The sequence below is a fragment of the Danio aesculapii genome, chromosome 7 (genome assembly GCF_903798145.1).
Source record: "Danio aesculapii chromosome 7, fDanAes4.1, whole genome shotgun sequence".
Classification (NCBI taxonomy): domain Eukaryota; kingdom Metazoa; phylum Chordata; class Actinopteri; order Cypriniformes; family Danionidae; genus Danio; species Danio aesculapii.
The window spans coordinates 45,885,847-45,904,806 of NC_079441.1; the positions used below are offsets into that span (position 1 = coordinate 45,885,847).

The 18,960-nt window shown below is 32.7% G+C and overlaps 1 long non-coding RNA gene across 1 annotated transcript; it reads left to right on the forward strand.

Annotated features, from left to right (window-relative positions):
- The first annotated feature begins 1,457 nt into the window (after nt 1-1,457).
- LOC130232929 (uncharacterized) lies at nt 1,458-4,868 on the forward strand. Its single transcript, XR_008838148.1, has 4 exons — nt 1,458-1,531; nt 1,607-1,666; nt 2,305-2,415; nt 4,384-4,868. It is a non-coding gene; the product is annotated as an uncharacterized LOC130232929 (long non-coding RNA).
- The last annotated feature ends 14,092 nt before the right edge of the window (nt 4,869-18,960 follow it).

An 18,960-nucleotide genomic window follows, 5' to 3' on the forward strand; every position in this document is an offset into this window, starting at 1 on the left:
TCGACAGTGTGAAGATGCTAAATCTCTAATAGCACACTTGAAAGACCACATTGTAGAAGGACGTGTTGTGAGTTGTCCAGTAAGAGGATGCACAGATGCTTTTAAAGTTAAATCTTCCTTTACCTCCCACATGTCACGGAAACACAAACATTTCACAGAAAGCACAATTAGTGACTTGTACAGAGACTCGTCGGCTTATCAGTCATCTTCACAATCTGTAACAACCGAATTAACGTCACATGACTGTGGCACAAGAAGGGCACAAAAGTGGAAACTAAGAAAAACAAGAAACAGCTAACAGTGAATCCAAGAGTCCTCACACTCATTGCAGATCTCTCAGATCATGAGTGGAGAGAGGCATGTTAAATATGGACTTTCAGTTCACATCATTTGAAGTGTTAACACAACACGTATACACCACTAACTGAGTTTTCAGTTTACCTTATCTGTTAACCACCAACAAAGAAAGTACGCTTTTAGTATTTGGGTTAATGATAATGTTTTATTGAGCATTGTTTTTGTTTAATTGGTAAACTGGCTTATTCTAGATTTTGTTAAAAGTACAATGTAACAGACATTTTTGTTAAAGGCTGCATTTGTTCCATTTTTTTTCTAGTTTTCATTGAGGGAAAGAGCAAATTTATATATTAAATTTATTTTTCTAAAGATGTTACAAAACAAATTCATTATACTCCCTGCACATAGTGTTATATGCTTATGATTTTGGCATTTATAATTATTATTAATTTATTTTTTTTGTTTCAAAATATTCTGGTACTAGCAAGGAGTTCAGAGTGTTTGGCTGATTACATGCGTAGTTTAATAAACCTTTTGGAAAATGCTTTCCAGACACCTTTTTTTCAGTGATTATTGTGACACTTCAGATTAAGTTAATGACTGGTGGGATTGCTAAAATCTAAGAATCTACGTAAAAGTAAGTAAACTAAACACTTGAGAATATTTATGTAATTATTTTTACACAAAACAGCATGTGTAAACACATTCTATAAGCTAAATATTGCATATTGTGTAAAATTAAAGCTTTTATCTTCTAACACATTTCAGGCACTGCATTCAACCTTCACTAGATGATGACTTCAAGGAAACACATTTCTGGACAAAAAGTGTTAATTAATACTTTTTTTTTAATAATGTTTATTTTTTTTAAAAATTCACTTTTAATGAGACATTTTTGTTGTATCCACTTTATTGAACAGCAACACTAAAGTTCATCAGGAAACAATGGAAAGAGATCAGGATTGCAACTTTGGTTGCTGCAATAACGGTATGTGTTGTGTTGAACTTGTTGAGCGGCTTGTGAAGCACAGCTGTTGTTTTTCCCTAAATGTAGCCATTTATTTAGTACATGTAGTGTGCATACTGCTTTTAAAAGAGTGAAAGATATGCTTGAAACATTTTTGTCTTATTTAGGACAATATATTTTCTTATGTCTGCCAGAGTTTGAAAACAAGGATTCTCTTTTCCTGACAAGTCTCTATTTGGAAAAGAGTCCTTTCAAGTATAAATTTGGGTAAGTTTTGTTGATTATTAAACATCAATTTAAAAGTACTAATAACCTATTTAACTCTTGCTTTACCTTACACAGATGGGCAATTCGGTGCTTCCAACTTTGCAGAAACGGGGTGTGGCCAGGCTCTAAGCTTCAGTGAGTACATATAAATTATAAGCTTTTAAATTAACTGCCATGCATCAATTTGTCAGATCATACATGCTACTGTTTGGTCAGTTGCTCAACTAACCTTACTCTGTTGGTATCACAAAATTGTAGAACTAAAATTACCTTTCATTAAAAGAGTATTTTATTAACCAAACGTGTTTCCAATCTTTCCTTGTATAGCAGTGGATTGTCCTAATTTACAATCTCAAAACAGATTTTTATGCTTGATCTCAACTGAAGTGTAATTTTATTTTAGTTTATATTTAACTTAATTTTATGCTAGCTTTTAAAAAATAATAAAAAATTATATTGCTAAAGTTGTCTTGCACATTTACAGAACAATATTACCACACATTCATCACATTGTCATCTTAGTAAAGTTTGTTTGTGTTTAAAAAAAAAAAAAGAGTAAAGAAAATCTCAGCTAAATTGTATTATATTTATGTACATTGTTTACATTATTATTATTATTCTTTTGAGTTGGAAATAACACAAACTGCTCAATATTTCGAAACTGCAGCAATATTTACTGTAGCTATTGTGTAAATGCTAAAATTAGTTATATTTATTTAATAACTATTAATGTTAGAATTGTTCCTTTTTTGTTTCTTTTCCCCTGTTCACAGAGAGGACCTTCTAAAAGTTCCGGTTTTCTGAACATTGTATCCTGTGTGTAAGAGACCTCTCTTCAGTCAAGTCTGGACCCAGTCAGACGCCAGTCTTAAGGATAATTGATGGTAAGCAGTGTTATAGTATGGTGTAACAAATGCGAGGTAGACTCAAGCAGTCGTGGGTGATAAAAATTGTTATTTCATCATTTCATTTTTGTAATTAAAAAAAGATACACAGTATAAATACACAAATTAAATAAATGGTGCATTTATGTTTTAGCTACAGTAGGTGTATTTATATAGAGGAGCAGGAGTGCTGGTCAGAAATAAAATGAAGAAGCAAATTATCAATTTAATAATTGAAGCATAAAAATTTATATAAATTACCATTTAAATGGACAAATAAATAGACAATTGTAAAACTATTAATTTAATTCATGTTTTAAAATGTGAATTAATCAAAGCGTAAAAAGTATATTTATTCATTCATTTTCTTTTTAACTTAGTCCCTATATTAATCCCTTTATTGTGGGTCGCCACAGCGGAATGAACCGCCAACTTATCCAGCATATGTTTTACGCAGCGGATGCCCTTCCAGCTGCAACCCATCACTGGGAAACACCCATACACACTCATACACTACGGACAATTTAGCTTACCCAATTCACCTATACCGCATGTGTTTGGACTGTGGGGGAAACCGGAGCACCCGGAGGAAACCCACGCGAACGTAGGGAGAACATGCAAACTCCACACAGAAATGCCAACTGACCCAGCCGGGACTCAAACCAGCGACTTTCTTGCAGTGAGGCGATCGTGCTACCCACTGCGCTACCATGTCGCCCTAAAAAGTATATTAATAAATACTTTTACTTTGCCACATGATTTCCTCGAGTTAATCGATTTTTTTTGTCTATTAACATCATTTTACAACTTTAGATTATAGTGTTTACCATCAAATTTTATATCAATAAACAACAATAGTTGACAACAGAACAGCATTAACAATACCTGCAACACTGTGATTATAATAATATATTAGCATAATGCATTAAAGGAATGGTTCATCTAAAAAAGAAAATTCTGTTATTATGTTCATGTAGTTCTAAAAACGAAAGACCTTTGTTCATCTTTAAACACACAAAAATATATTTTATATTTAGTCCAAGAACTTTCTTATCCTCCCTTAATAAGTACATGTAATCAGTAGTTAAATAAAAATGTTATGATGATGTAACTGGTGTTATGATATACACTGGGTAATGCTCCCAGTGTACCATGTTATACATCAGAAGTGTTGTTGAAAATGTTTCCCAAAAGTATTATCATTGCTTCACACAAGGAGCATTGCTATCTGTGGGAGGATCAGAAAGAGCTCTTAGATTAAATAAAAATAATAATAATTTGTGTTCTGAAGATGGACAGAAGTCTTAAGGTTTTAGAACAACATGAAGGTGAGTAATTAATGACAAAATTTTCATTGTTTGCTCAACTGTCCCTTAAATTATGACCACACACTAAAAATAATGGTTTGGAATAAAAGATAAAGTAAAAGACTCTTTATAGCAGACAATGATGTTTGTATACTCTTTTGAAAAATGTACTGTCAACACAGATCTTTAATTGCAGTTTAAAGCAAAAATGGCACACAATGTAAATATTTTATCAACTTTATATTTAAACTAGTTTTTCTACAAATATATATTTTTAAAAACAATTATTTTATTATAGTTATAGCAATTACTCAACCTAGAAAACTTTAGTGTATTTTTTTGTAAGAATGACTAGGATTGTATCTGATGACTCCTATCTGATGATTTAGTACAAATTGTGTGAATTGTTGAATTTAGGCTCCAAGCTGACAGAGTGAAGCAAATACTTATGATAGCTCAGTGCTGAGATGTGTCTATTTCAATCTTTTGCCCTAATATTGATTATTAATTATTGTATTTATTATTAAAGTGGCCTACAAAATTCTATGGTGTTGCTTGTGTGCAGTTCATTGGTAATCAATTAAAGAAAAGAAGACTAAGTTTATTTCAGTTCAAGCATATTTCTCTTGAACTAACTTGTCTTTGTGTCTGTTTTCTGCAGAGAGATCATGCCAGTCCATATTGAAATAGTGACTACATGCAAGACTTCAAGCAGTACTACATTTCAAGTTTGGAACATACACAGTCCTGTGTCTTCCGTCAAGTGTGGGCTCAATACTATTGTTCAACCAGAGCAAGCAGCCCTGATGGATGTACAGTATATGTCTTCATTGATTATCCTTACTTTTATATATGGACACATTTTATTTCCAACATCAACACGCCTTTGTGAGTACACTGGTCAAGTTATTGGATCAGCTCAAACTGTTTTAACACAGTCCCTGTATGTAGTTTCATTAAAATCTAATAATTATAGTTTGTGCCTTCAGTTGCTATAGACTGTATTTACTAGTTCATTTTGCAATTTCAAAAACCTGATTGATTGTTGTAAAATCTGTGGCAAACAACTGTAATGTCTTTTGTGTTTTACCGTGTTTTTTACGGTAAAGTTCTGGCAACCACAGCTGCCGGTAATTTTCTGTAAAACTGAACTTTACAATAAAATACTATTATATTTAATACAGTTGTTTTATGTTTATTACGGAAATAGAATGTAGTTAGTTTTACAGTATATTTATTATACACAGTAGTTTACTGTAAAGGAATTTACACTTACGACTGCTATTTTTAAAGTAATTTACTGTAAACATGTTTACCATACATTTGTTTTATTTAACAGAAATTTACTGTAAACATACAGCAGTTTTCAACTGTAAAATTTACAGATCATCAAAAAGTATTCTGTAAAGCATTGCACGTTGCAACCTTATATTTTACGGTGAACTTCTGGCAACCACAGCTGCCGGTATTTTACCGTATATTTCACCCGTTATTTTTTACAGTGTAGCATTAGACATATTGTTTTTATTACCAATTCATAAATGGATAGTCCACCCAAAAATAAACATTTACTCATCTATTTTCTGTTGAACAAAAAATAAAACATTTAGAAAAATGTTGGAAACCAGTAGCCACTGACATCCAAAGTAGAAAAAGAAAGTACAATGGAAATCATTGGTTGGGGCCAGACAGAATCTGCAGACATTGTTAGCTATTTCTGTGCAAAGTTTTGTAAAAAAACTGTGAATTTACGTGAAATGAATTTGTGAGTTTCATAACTAAAAACTTCATATTGAAATAAAAAGTAATACCTTTAATAACTTTTATGTATTTTCTTCCACTTAATTGGCAAGTCTCTCATATAATATAGACCATTTCAATGTAGTGATGTCATTGGCTCATAAACATTTTCTGCTTGTTGTCAAACTAATGCATAATTGTAACAAGAGGCAACTTAATTATAACTTAGCATTATAACAGCGATCATAACATTATTTATCAATGTGTAGATCTTTTTGGATTATCAGAAGCTTCGGAAATCAAATATGTTTAACAGGAAATATGTTAGGACCATTGTTATTGCTTACATCCCTCAAAATGGTCTATATCTACTAAAAGACAGAACATATTACTTTACAAACTATTGTAAATAAGTCACAAAGATTTTCATATTTGTTAATAATTATGTTAAAAACTGAAAAATTTATTTAAAAACTGAATAAGTATAAGTTTATACACATTTACAAGTAAAAATCTGTGGAAATCTGCAGATTTCTGCACATGCAGATTGCGTGTGGGCCTAGTCGTTGGCCAGCGGTTTTCAAGGGTGAGTAAATGATGACTGCAGTGTCATTTTAGGGTGAACTCTTCCTTTAATGTCTAGTTACGTTTCAAGCATGTTGAAGGTGGGGTTAAGATTAGGGGTGGGGATTAGGTTTGTATTACATTTTCGGACAGGAATGATGTTTCAGAATCAAGAAAATATGTTGACCCAGGAACGCCTCTAACACTGCGAAACCAGCGCGGCGAACGACACAACAAGGCTAAAGAGTGAAGAAGAGACCCAGAAGAGGTGAGAAAGAGCGAGTATTAGAGGAGGGGTCCACTGTCCAAAGCTTCAGCACCTCTCTCTTTCTCCTGACACAGAGAAAATATTATGCAGCCACTCGAGTCCATTGAATCCTTGTGATTCATTGCCCAATTTGAAACTGCCAAGCTGCTAAATTGCATCAGGTCTGCCAAAATTCATTCCAGGACTGTGGAGGAGATATGAAAAATTAAATGTCATCTCAGTACAGTGGAAAACTTTTACCTCTCAGCGTGCGCAGCGGCGAATATGCTACATACCGTAATGATCGATGACGACTCGAGACTACACTTAACCTACTTAGTGATGTCATGTAGGCCGCGGGGGTGTTTACTTTTGAATGTGGCAGGAAGACATAAACTTTATTGGGTGTCTGACACGGACACATTCTTCTGCTCTTGCTCCTTCCACAAGAAGTGACTTTCTGTGTTGATTCACTGATACAGAATTCACCTCTTCTTTTTTTTTCTCCTGTTCCTCTCATCAGATGCCAGTGGGTGGCAGAGGAAGGGGATGATTTAAGACAGAATAGTAGATTTAGGAGAATGCAGAGGTCCACAGATATTCTTCTGTACTCCACCCTTTCTTCTGTCCTTCTGCATGTGAGCCACTGGGTATGACTTAATAACCAAAGAGCCCTTGTAGGCAAAAGCAAACAGATGATGGGATGGATCGTGTATGTGTGTGTGTGTGTGTGAGATCAGAAACATTTTATTTTAGCAGACTGTCGATTTTTAATGCAACTTTCAATAGAAAAACAATACAAAGTAAAACAAAAATAGATAAATTAATAATAAAGTATTATAACAACAACAACAACAACAACAACAACAATAAAATTATGTTTCTATTATATTTATTATTATTATTATTATTATTATGTACAACAACAACAATATAATTATACAACTATACTACTACTACTACTACTAATAATAATAACTTTGTATTCTAACAACAAAATTCTTATTATTATTGTTGTTGTTGTGTATTATGTGCATCTCATTGCTTATCACAAACCAGCAGGCTGAGCACACTCTTAAACATCTGAAATGTTGTTTGTCATTCTAAAATGCCTAAACCGTTTCAATACTAGTGTAATTATATTATTAATTACCTCCAGAACTGTTAAGAGAGCCTGTTCTCTGTGTCTGATGCCTTCAAACACCACCACGTGTTCATTGCATGTAAGCATTGTCTTCTGAGCCACAAGTCATTATTAAATAAAGAAAAGATTCATGCAGCTTCTCCTACCAAAGTATATTCAGTTTTTACTGTTGATATTTGGCGCCAGTTTAATTAGGAAGTGATGATTTTGTTCTCTTTGATACGTTGGATGGAAACACTGCTTTATTCGCACGTCTTTAATGCAATATTCCAGTTTTGCACATAAATTTAATTAGCTTTTTTTATGGAAACATAGCTACTGCCAATATTTCACTAACACAAAGAACAAAGTCTCGTACAGGAATGGCTTGTCCATTTTTAATGAATAATTAGCTCAAATTCGCTGACCTTCAACAGGGATATACTGTAACTAGATTAATGGGATTATTACTCGTTCTAAAAACTATTGTTTAGTTCTGCTTACATTCTAAATGTCATAACCTCTACCACTTGATCAATAATAAAGGCAGACACACAAGTGCACTTTTTCATCTATTAAAAACCCAATTTTACACATTTTATCATAAACTCATCAACGTGTGTAAAAGTGGGAATCTTAAATTAAGCATTTCCACTAAACATTAAGCTAAGGTTATATGCATTCTTGTTTTGTAAAATTTGTTGTAGAAATTGAGCAGTAGCCTATTTTATGTAATTTAATGCAATTACATCTAAAATAACTTCAAAATTCACCAATTCTTTAAGCAAAAAGTTAATAAACGACACACATTACATTACTTATTTTATTATTCCTTTTTATAGTAACGATGTGCGTGCTTAACTTGTTGGTCTACTTAAAGTTGACTGACCTAACTCAGATCAGCTGTTCTGAAACTAAAAACTCTTTAATCTCTCGGTAAGTCAACTCAGAGTTCAAGTATAAACTCTGAGTTGGTTGAATCTCCTTACTGAAACAGGCCCAATGACTGCAAACAAAAAACTATGTATGTGTGATGCATAAGTACTCCAGATGAGCAGTGATGATCATCAGGGATTCAGCTGTGTGCGAATCATCAGTGGTGAACAGCAACTGGTGTGTGTGAAATGGCATGATGGGAATTGTAGTTCGTTAGTGTGAAATGTGTAGTTCACCAGCAATCTGCCAGGAGTGGCGATCATGACACAAATATTTTGCTGCCTAAAATGTTTAAATTGAATCAAATTAACTTTTCTTGTCATCTCAATTTAATTCAGTCATGCTTAATAAAAATGTTATATAACATTGTCAGGCCAATAGCCTAGTGGTTAAGTGTGCTGACATATGGCACCATGGTGATCACGGTGACCTGAGTTAGATTTCCGGCTCGAGTTCCTTTGCCGACCCTTCCCCTCTCTCTGCTCCCAATACTTTCCTGTCTTTAACTTCCACTATCCTATCCAAATTAAAGGTGAAAAATCCCTAAAAATAATTATTTAAAAAAAACTTTATATAACATAATTATATTTATTATACCTGAGTAACTTATTAAAATAAGTTACAGTAGCATAAAACATTGTTGTCATGACTTTTTTTACAGTGTATTTTCATCCAAAGTTGCCAAGTGGAGCAGAATCCCCTCCAAAAGCAAAACAACAACAAAAAACAGTTGCATGACGTCCACAGTCTATGGTGGGTCAAGTCCAATGAGAAATATCTCAGAGTATTAAACACTTCCTCCAATCATCTTCCTACTGCTCCAGCAGGCGGGACAGAAAAGGGGGAAGAAGAAGAAGAAGAAGAAGCGATGGCAGGAGAACAGAGAGAGCAGGAGAAGAGAAGAAGAGGCATATTCTGCATAAGTATGGCGTCGGACTCAGTAATTTTTCTCTGGGGCTTTGTGTTGTACTGACAGCTTCATTTGTTTAAAGGCCCCTGCTCCCACTGTTCCTCGCCTTCTCCGATTATGATAGCTCTCTTCTGTGCATTATTATGGCCCAGCAAGGAGAAAAATACATATTAAAGGGGTTGATATTTGGAAATAAGTGGTTCGACTATGTCTGTGAGACGATGTTCACATGGGGTTTCTGTCTGGGCTCGACTCTCTGTACTACTCAGTCATACACACACTCACACAACTCTCTGTACTATTCAGTCCTACACACACATACACAGAGACTGCTGCCTTACTTGCATCTTTATGTTTATAAAGAAGTCAGGGCCATTAAACTTAACTAAATATGCAAAACTTGTAATTTTTTAAATAAACATTAACTTAGAGAATGGAACATAAAGTTTATTATTATTATTATTTTTATTTTTTTATTATTATTATTATTGATTAACACTATAATAACTACACACTATGAATCGCCTATTAAGCATTAGCAAATTGTTAATTCATTATTTGTTACGCACTAACTACATTAACAGACTTTAGTAAGCAGTTTATAAATACAGATACAAATGCTCTGACTAATAAGCATATTTATAATGTGCTTAATTATTGTGTTTTCATAATTTATTAATGGTTATTTTTTCGTTAAGTATTGCATTATTTACAAATGAGTTATTTAGGAATAGTTGGTGGTTTAATAAGACAATAAGATCATTCAGAATAAGTAAGTAAATGATTAATAAACTATTCAAATCAACAATCATATATCTTTTTATTCAGGCATATACTAATAGTTCATTTGTATGCTAATAAATGCTTTAATAACTCAACTTTATCCAGGTTTGAGACCTAAAGTGAGGACTATTTGTGCTTTATAAATCCTTTATGAATGACAATTAAAGGCTCAGTTATATTCTAAACAGGAAAAAAAGAAAATAAATTACTTCATTTCTATTCATTTAAAGACACACAAACAAAACTTTTTCAAATGAAAAATAAATATTTGCAATTTTAATTAAAATACATTTTTTGTAGTTTAAACTTCGCTAATTAACTTTGAAATGTTGTATCATGATTTATTGTTAAATTAATATATTATTGTTGTTGTTTTATCCAAATTTATTTAATTATGTATTTATTTATAATTGTATTTTGATACTCCTGTTACTCCACAATGTTTAAATTTACTGTCATTTTATTTTTTAGATAAGACTGCAAACATTTATTCATTTGATACTGACACTTTAATTGTCAATATAAGGGATTTACAAAGCATAAACAGTCCTCACTTTAGATTAGGTCACAAAACTGCATGATGATAAGTTAATAAAGCATTTATTAACATACAGATTAACTATAAATATATTCCTAAATAATAAAATATATAAATGTTGCTTTGAACAGTTTATTATTCATTTATTAACTCGTTCTGAATTATTTTAAAAGCTGCCAACTACTCCTAAATACAAATGGTTTGTAAATAATGTGATACTGAATTTAGTAATGAACAATTAATAAGTAATAAAGTATGAAAATACAATCATTAAGCACATTACAAATATGTCAAGAACACAGCATTTGTAGCTGTATTTATAAACTGCTTACTAACGTCTATTAATGTACAGTTAATGCTGAACAAGTAATCAATTAGCTAAATAGATGATCCATTGTGTGTAATTATTATTATAAAGTGTTACCGTGTAAAATAATTTAAAAAAAGATAAATAAAAAAAAATAAATAAAATAAATAAATAAAATAAACTGTGGAAAAAAATACAATAAACTATTTCATAAAATAAAATAAAATATTATAAAAAAAAGGTAAAAACTGCATCTCATAAAGAAACAGTAAAGAAATTTGCAACAACTAATTCAGGAATTCAAGTATTTCAATCAATCAATCAATAAAAACAAATATTTGTCTATATACACTTTTTTTGTCATGTTTTGAAACCCCAATTACACCAGAGTTGACACTTTCACTTCTTTTACCTCAAAGCAGATGCAAAAGATACAGAATAAAAGCTTCACACTTCACAGAGAACAAAAATTATGTGTTCTGTGTGACACACACATGCATCTGCAGTTTTTAACACTTAATTTCAACAAGGCACACTCACAAACAAACCGATAGTCACACACACAGATGCTTTTGGCCACATGGATCTGCAATCCCTCTCTCCTTTTCTTCTCTCTCAATCTTCCCCTCAGTCTCTCCTCACCCTCTCTCTCTCTCCTTCTGCCTGCTCGCTGCGAGGCAGCAATATTTATTATTAGGAATATCATTTGTATTAATCATAAGGATAAATGACTGGTTTGGCTATCTGAATGCCTCATTTAGAGAAACTTCGCTCCTGTGTCATTGTTATAAATTACTGGCAAGGCTTTGTTTCACCTGAGGCTGCTCATCCAAGCCTCCATGTATATATACATGCACATATGCATGCCTTTATTATATAAAGTGTGTGTATTTTTAAATAAATTGATAAATAAACAATATTTATTTAGTTATTTACACTTTTATATATTTATTTACATTATTATTGAATATGTATGAAACGTAAATAAACACAAATGTAAACACAAATGTAAATAATCAAAAATCTAAATAAAAAGAAAATAAATAAATATTATTTATTTACATTATTTTTTTATGTACATTATTATTTAATATGTATGAAATGTAATTAATACAAATGTAAATAAATTAAAATGTAAATTGATTAAAATGCAAAAGTAAAAAAATAATACTTGTTTATTTACGTATTCATTTATTTATTTACATTTTATTTATTTACAATTTTATTTAATATGTATGAATGTAAATAAATACAAATGTAAATACAACAGACATTTTACGTGTTTATATTTTAGTATGTATGAAATGTAAATAAATTAAATATATAAATAAGTAAATAAATAGTGTAAATAAAGTAAATAAATGAATAATACATATTTATTTATTCATTTCTTATTTATTTACATTTTAATTTATTTATTTACATTTTTATTTAGTATGTATGAAATGTAAATAAATACAATTTATTTATTTAATAATATTTATTTATTTACATTTTACTTATTTATTTAGATTTTAGTATGTATGAAATGTAAATGAATAAAAATGTAAACAAAAAGTAAATAAATAAATAAACAATATTTATTTATTTACATTTGTATTTATACATTTAATTTTCATGTTTAATTTTTTAATAGTGTCACACTGACAGCATCAGCCAGAAAATAAATAAATTAAAATGTCCTTTGAAGCCCAGCACCATCATTGATGTAACCTCTTCGTGGCTAGAGAGCAAAGAGGAAAACAAACTAATGGGTTTCAAACATAAGTACATAAGTAGCAAACACACACCACTGAAGAGCTAAAGATTTGAGATTGAAATTTCCAAACGTGATCCCCACCCCCTCTCTCTCTCTTTCTCTCTCTATCCTCCATATCTCTGTGTGATTAAATTATTCAGTGCTACAAACTACAATCATGCTTTATTAAAAATTATTAAAAAATTCTCACTGGGGTGTGCAGATGTGAAAGAATTTATTGCCTGCTTGTTTTTCTCATTTGCATCATTGATTTTGTGGGAGTTTAGCGAGCGATGCTACTGCTCTTTCTTACGCCTCTTTTTTTTTTCCACGAAGGGGGGAAATCTTGACATCTTGTCCCATTTGATTAATGACGCACACAGGCTGATTTTATTTACACGCGTTTATGACTTTTATCGGCCACAGAAAGTGCGCGTCCCTGTAAAATTAGCAGCGTCGAGCTCCCTGTACTTCTTATTAAACGCCGCGCTCTCATAATGACACCCGGAGCATCTCATTCGCTCCGGTGTTGTCACTTTGTCCATCACAAAAAATGCATTACTCAACTTTTCCAAGATAATCAAGCTTTGTTTTCGTCCTCCCGCTTGTTTCTCCTGAAATGAGCAATTGAGAACACAACGGCTCTGCTTGCCTAGAAAGGCGGTATCAAATCTTCATCTTGTGTATTACTCAAATTCTTTTTTATTTTTTGAAATTCCCATACATTAAATATAGATGCAAAATTTACACTTCAAAGTTCTGCCCATTACGAGAGCCATTACTTATACTTGTTACACGAGTTCCCTATGGCCGCACTATGAATGATTTAACAGCAAGTTACAGTAAACTAAATTCAATTTTGGTTCAAAGCAGCCACATCTACAGTGCACTTTGAAGGGAGAGGGAGAGAACGGCAGCTTGCTCACTGTTGAATCCTGAGCAATGACTGGCTACTTTAGCAATTAAAATCCGGGGCAAAGACACAGCGGCTTCGTTTGGCCCAGAGACTGCACCATTCATCATCCCAGCTGCCATAAAATAGCACTAGATGGATTCTTTGATTTTAGCTTTGGAAGAACATAAATCAAAATCTAAACCATGGGCTGTCAGGGCCATCACCAGAATTATCCATTTGAGAGAGAGAGAGAGAGAGAGAGAGAGAGAGAGGGAGGGAGGGAGGGAGGGTGAGGAGAGACAGACTTATAGTTCAGACTAAGAGTTTCTCATTGTTTCTCGTTTTTTGCTCTCTTCTTTCCCTCAATATCATGCACACGGATGTGAAATGCAAGCTCTCTTTGATTACGATAATGTGACTTAGAGAGCAAATTATCTGCTTTCCCCACATGTCACAACTACTTTTGAAATTTTGGGTTGCACTTCCTGTTTGGAGAACTGCTGATTAAGAGTCAAAACCTTTTGAATAATATAGTTATAGTGCTTTTGATCTTAAAATCATTGTGATCTTAGAAGTAAAAAGAGGTAAATATCCATAAGCTGGTCTCATGACAAAACGTAAGTATTTGACGTATTTTCAGAAAAAAGTGGCTAATTTGTACATTCATTTGAAAACGTGTGAGTTTTAAAAGATGGCTAAATCTACCCTTCATTGGAGAATGAGCAAAGCAAACTAAAGTCTATATGAATGTGATCATACAAATGAATATGACTTACCCACCAGTGTTAATTTCGTTAACTTTCATAACTTTCATGACAATTTTCTACTGACGAAAACTAAATAAAAATTAAGTGATGACGACAACTATAATAAAAATATACTGACGTTTCCATTGACTAATAAAAACGAGACAAGAATGTGACTGAGGGATGTTTTTTTGAAAAATATTCAATCAGAATTAATCTTGGTGTATAATTATGACACACAGATTTGAAAAGTAACTGGTCCACTGGTAGACGCGGGCGATTATCATGCAGATTGATTGCGGACACATAATTTTACATATTACTTATGATATAAATAAACAATGCAGATGTAATTTTTGGTCTTCAATGGAAAAACTCTATTCCATATTTTAATGAGACTCTTTTATTTAATTTGAAGTTAGCATATTTCATTTAAATAAATGTATACAATATTTAATTAAATTACACTTAAATTAAACCAAGTATATTTTAGTTAACTAAATCTAGAGTAGTTTCAGGTTTTAGTCGACTAAAAATCTTATGAAATTTAGTTGATTAAAACTAGACTAAAACTAAAATGAATTAGAAGACTAAAATATGACTAAAACTAAAATGGAATTTTTGTCAAAAGACTGAGACTAAAACGAAATCAAATGTTCTGTGAAAATGAACACTGTTGCCCACTAAATCTAAAAATTACTATACTGCATTAAAATAATTGTAAATTGACTCCCAGAATTCCCTGCATAAGACATTTTCTTAATGGAATTACTTTGGTTCTATGTAGGTCCTCACCGCTTATATACATTACAATGTTGTTACATGATAAATACTGTTTATTGTATTCCTTTAGTTTTGTGTGTTGCAATGATGGTGTTTAGACAGTATCTAAAAAAAAATAATAATAATAATAAATAAATAAAAAGAGTACCAAGAAACCATGATATCTTTATCCAGGTTTATCATACCGCCAGAATCTTATACTGGCCCAGGCCTAATCTATAGTCAAAGCTCTTCAAGTTGATTGACTGTGATTCTCTAGATTACACTCTCTTGTATTCCCTCCAGTATATTAATATTCAATAACCCCTGTAATATTGCTGAGGAAAGACTAATTTTGAATATCTGTAGTCATTCATGATCTGCTGAAAGCATTTTTTTTTTTTTATTTAAATAAGTTACCTTTTACTTGGATGAACTTTGAGGAGAAAAACACCCTCACTTCCAACCCAGGCTCATTCTGAAAATGTACCGCTATATACATTTCTGGAGAGCGCCAAATACATCCCAGGAGGTGATTGATTGATTGCTTGCCTTTATTTCCTATATTGTATAAACGTGTTGTAAGTTATACTTTTATAATGGCCATTATTGATTATTAAAAGTGATATTCAGTGAAAGACACAGGGTATGTTTCGTATTTTCAATAAAAATAAAAGGAGGCAATAATGTTATAGGCTCCGTTTTGTTATAAACATGCATGAAGATGACGGTCATATAATTATGCTGCTACACAACTCCTCAACATTTTTGGTGTCTGTTAAGTTGCTAATATCAAAATGAAAACAGGCAGTTCCTTTTATCATGTTTTCATTTTATTGTTAAGATAGTGAAACAGCGTAGCCAGGGTGATGTGAATGAGGTTATAAAGTATACGTTTCCCTTTGAAGATTTAAACGATGTGTCATCGGGAGTTTGTTTTTCATATCAAACTTGTGAAGTCTGAACTTACAAGGAGAGGATGCAAGACTGAACTGTGTGTAGGCTACTTAATGTCGAGGAAAAAGCCCCAATCAGAAGCCCTAACCCTAACGCCTGCGTTTTTAAGATGTCTCCGTTTTCCCCCATCCACATTGAGACGGAGTAGCAGCGTTTTAGAATGAAAATGGTCTCTTCAGCATTTCCAAAATGCTCGGTTTCCTTTGCTGTAGTGTGGACGGATGGCGTAACCATAGCAAAACTTAATCATTTTAAAACAAAAACATATTAGTGTAAATAGGGCCAGACTGACTGACTCCTCCTCCACCCTCCTCCTTCCCTAAACCCAACCAATAATGTTTTCAAAAGCACCGATTGATCCGCCCAAACACCCACATCCCTAAACCCAACCAACAGTTTAAAAAGCAATCCAGAAAAAGAAAAGCCCTCGTCTGATTTTCACCACATTTTCAGATTTTACCACATTCTCACCCTGTTATCTACTTGTTTATTTTACTTTTTGGCTTGTTTTTGTCTTACTCGCTTTCTGGAACCGTTCTTCGCCGAACTCAAACCCCATCATCGTGGTCAACTTCTCTCTGCGTCTCAAGTCCGCTGACTTACATGGTGAGCTAACTGGACAAACTGGCAACAGCAGGAAAGCCATCCACATGGAGGTTAGCGTTCAGCTGGTAAGCGCAAAACCCTGTAGGGTTCGTTTTAAAGACAAAATGCAGCCATACGTACCTCTGGCTACATAATTAGTGCTCTCCAGAAACATATATAGGGCTACATTTGCAGAATGAGAATATATTGCTCACTTTACCCAGTTTAAAAAAATATATTCCACTGATTGCTTTCAGTTAAACATGAGTTACTCCCTTAATTAATGCAAAGCATCATAGGGTGTAGGAAAAAGGTGGATAAAAACACCAACAATGGTGCACTAGTGTGTCTGATGAGTCTTTCTCTCTTTATAGCAAGGCTCTCCTGAGAGCTCATTCTAGACCAGAGCAATTCCTCTCTCACAGGGCAATGCCACCTTATACCAAAGAGACCGCAGGAAGCTGGATTAAGCTCTATGCACACTTTAGCCCTCCTTTTACTCTTAAACGCCTGCCAAGGTGAGGTGGATTCCCTCCAGCACACACACACACACACACATGCTCTCTACATTGTTGCTCCCATGAGGGCTTCCTTGGAGCACCGGCAGCCTGGCTAACAGAAGACCTAATTTTAGTGTGGAGACGATGATAAGGAAAGAGCGAACAGGAACAGGAGAGTGACTTAAAGAAAGAGAAGAGAACGGAAGAGGACGAGGGTCTCCAGGGTCTTTTACTTCCTCCTCTGCTCAAGTGGGAAAAAGATACTCAAGTCCCAGCAGTTATCAGTCATCACGCGGTTCTGCTCCTGGTCAGGTTTTGACTTGAAGTGATACAAAAGTTGCTGTCTATATTTACTCGCTTTCTGGACATTTCAAAGACTGTATAGAGTTCCGTCAGGCACAGACGGAAAATTCTTGAAATTAATTTTACATTTGACTTCTCGAAAGTCAAATTAGCACTTACAGAAGCTGAAACTGTCTGTGTGACTTCTGGACTATATTTTAAGTCAGCTCAAGCCATAGAGTTATACTGTGTGTAAGGGGAAAAGACCAAGCAATGATTTCTCACTAAAGAAAAGAAAGAAAGTTAAGTATAGGTTTTTTTTTCAGATGAAAACCATACCACATTTTTTTTGTCAAACAATTGTTGAACAAAGCGAAAATGTTGTTATTCAAATTATTACCACCTAACATATTAAAGCCACCCGCTTAAAATGTTATCACTCGATTGAATGGGTGTTACCATACTAAAAGAGAAGACTCCAGATTCAGACCTGTTTTTACATTACTGTGACAGTTGGGTTTAGGGTTGCGTTAGGGGTAGACGTTAATAAAATACAATTAATGGGAAATTTAATAAATAATATAAATAATTCTCAATGTTAATCAGCTATACTCATAGAGAAGACTCCAGATCCAGATCTGTTTTTACATTACTGTGATGGTTGGGCTTAGGGCTGGGGTAGATGTTAATAAAATAAATTAATGTGAAATTGATTAAATAATATAAATAAATCTTGTTAACTTCCGGCCTCAGCCATATGTGATCTATAGCTGATTAACCATTTGCATGGATGATAACATACTAGTATGCGCAGAAGTCCCCTACTGGCCCACATCTATCAGCTGATAACCACTGATAATGCCCATTCAATCAAGTGATACAGTGCTCAGCATAATTGCGTACATCCCATATTAAAATGAATATTTTTATCCATTTCTCAGTGAATATAGGCAATGTTTTTTGGTGCATTTAGACAAAACTGATTTATCAAACAGATATATTTATTAAAACAATATTTTAGTCACCAAACAAATAAACAACAAAATTTAGCAATTTTTTTGCTTCTCTTGATTTTTCCTCTTTTTTAAATTTGTATTTAATACTTTTTTATAAGATATAAATTTTGCTGAACTAGTTTTTGAATCTTTATCGTAAGTTATTTTGTTAGATAAGCTACAGATTTGGCTTGGGTACTGTGTAATCTAATGTATATGCACAAATATAATATTGTATAGCTTCCTATTAAAAACCTTAATTTAAAAGATAGATTTGAGAGGGGTGTACTTGTATATGCTGAACATTCGAATCGGTTGTTAAAGCTGTTTTAAGTGTTTTAGACACCATAGAGATGATTTCTTCACCCTTGTGTGACAATTGCACATCCTAACATGTAAGTGGCATATATTTAGTGTATTCTAAAAATGCTTAAAAACATAATAATGATAATGTTGATAACATTATTACTACTACTACTAATAATAATAATAATAATATATGGGTCTAAAAACAATTTAAAAAAATAAGTTTAAATAGACTTAATTCATTTGTCATTGCTCATTCATTTTAATCAGTTTCTATCTATCTATCTATCTATCTATCTATCTATCTATCTATCTATCTATCTA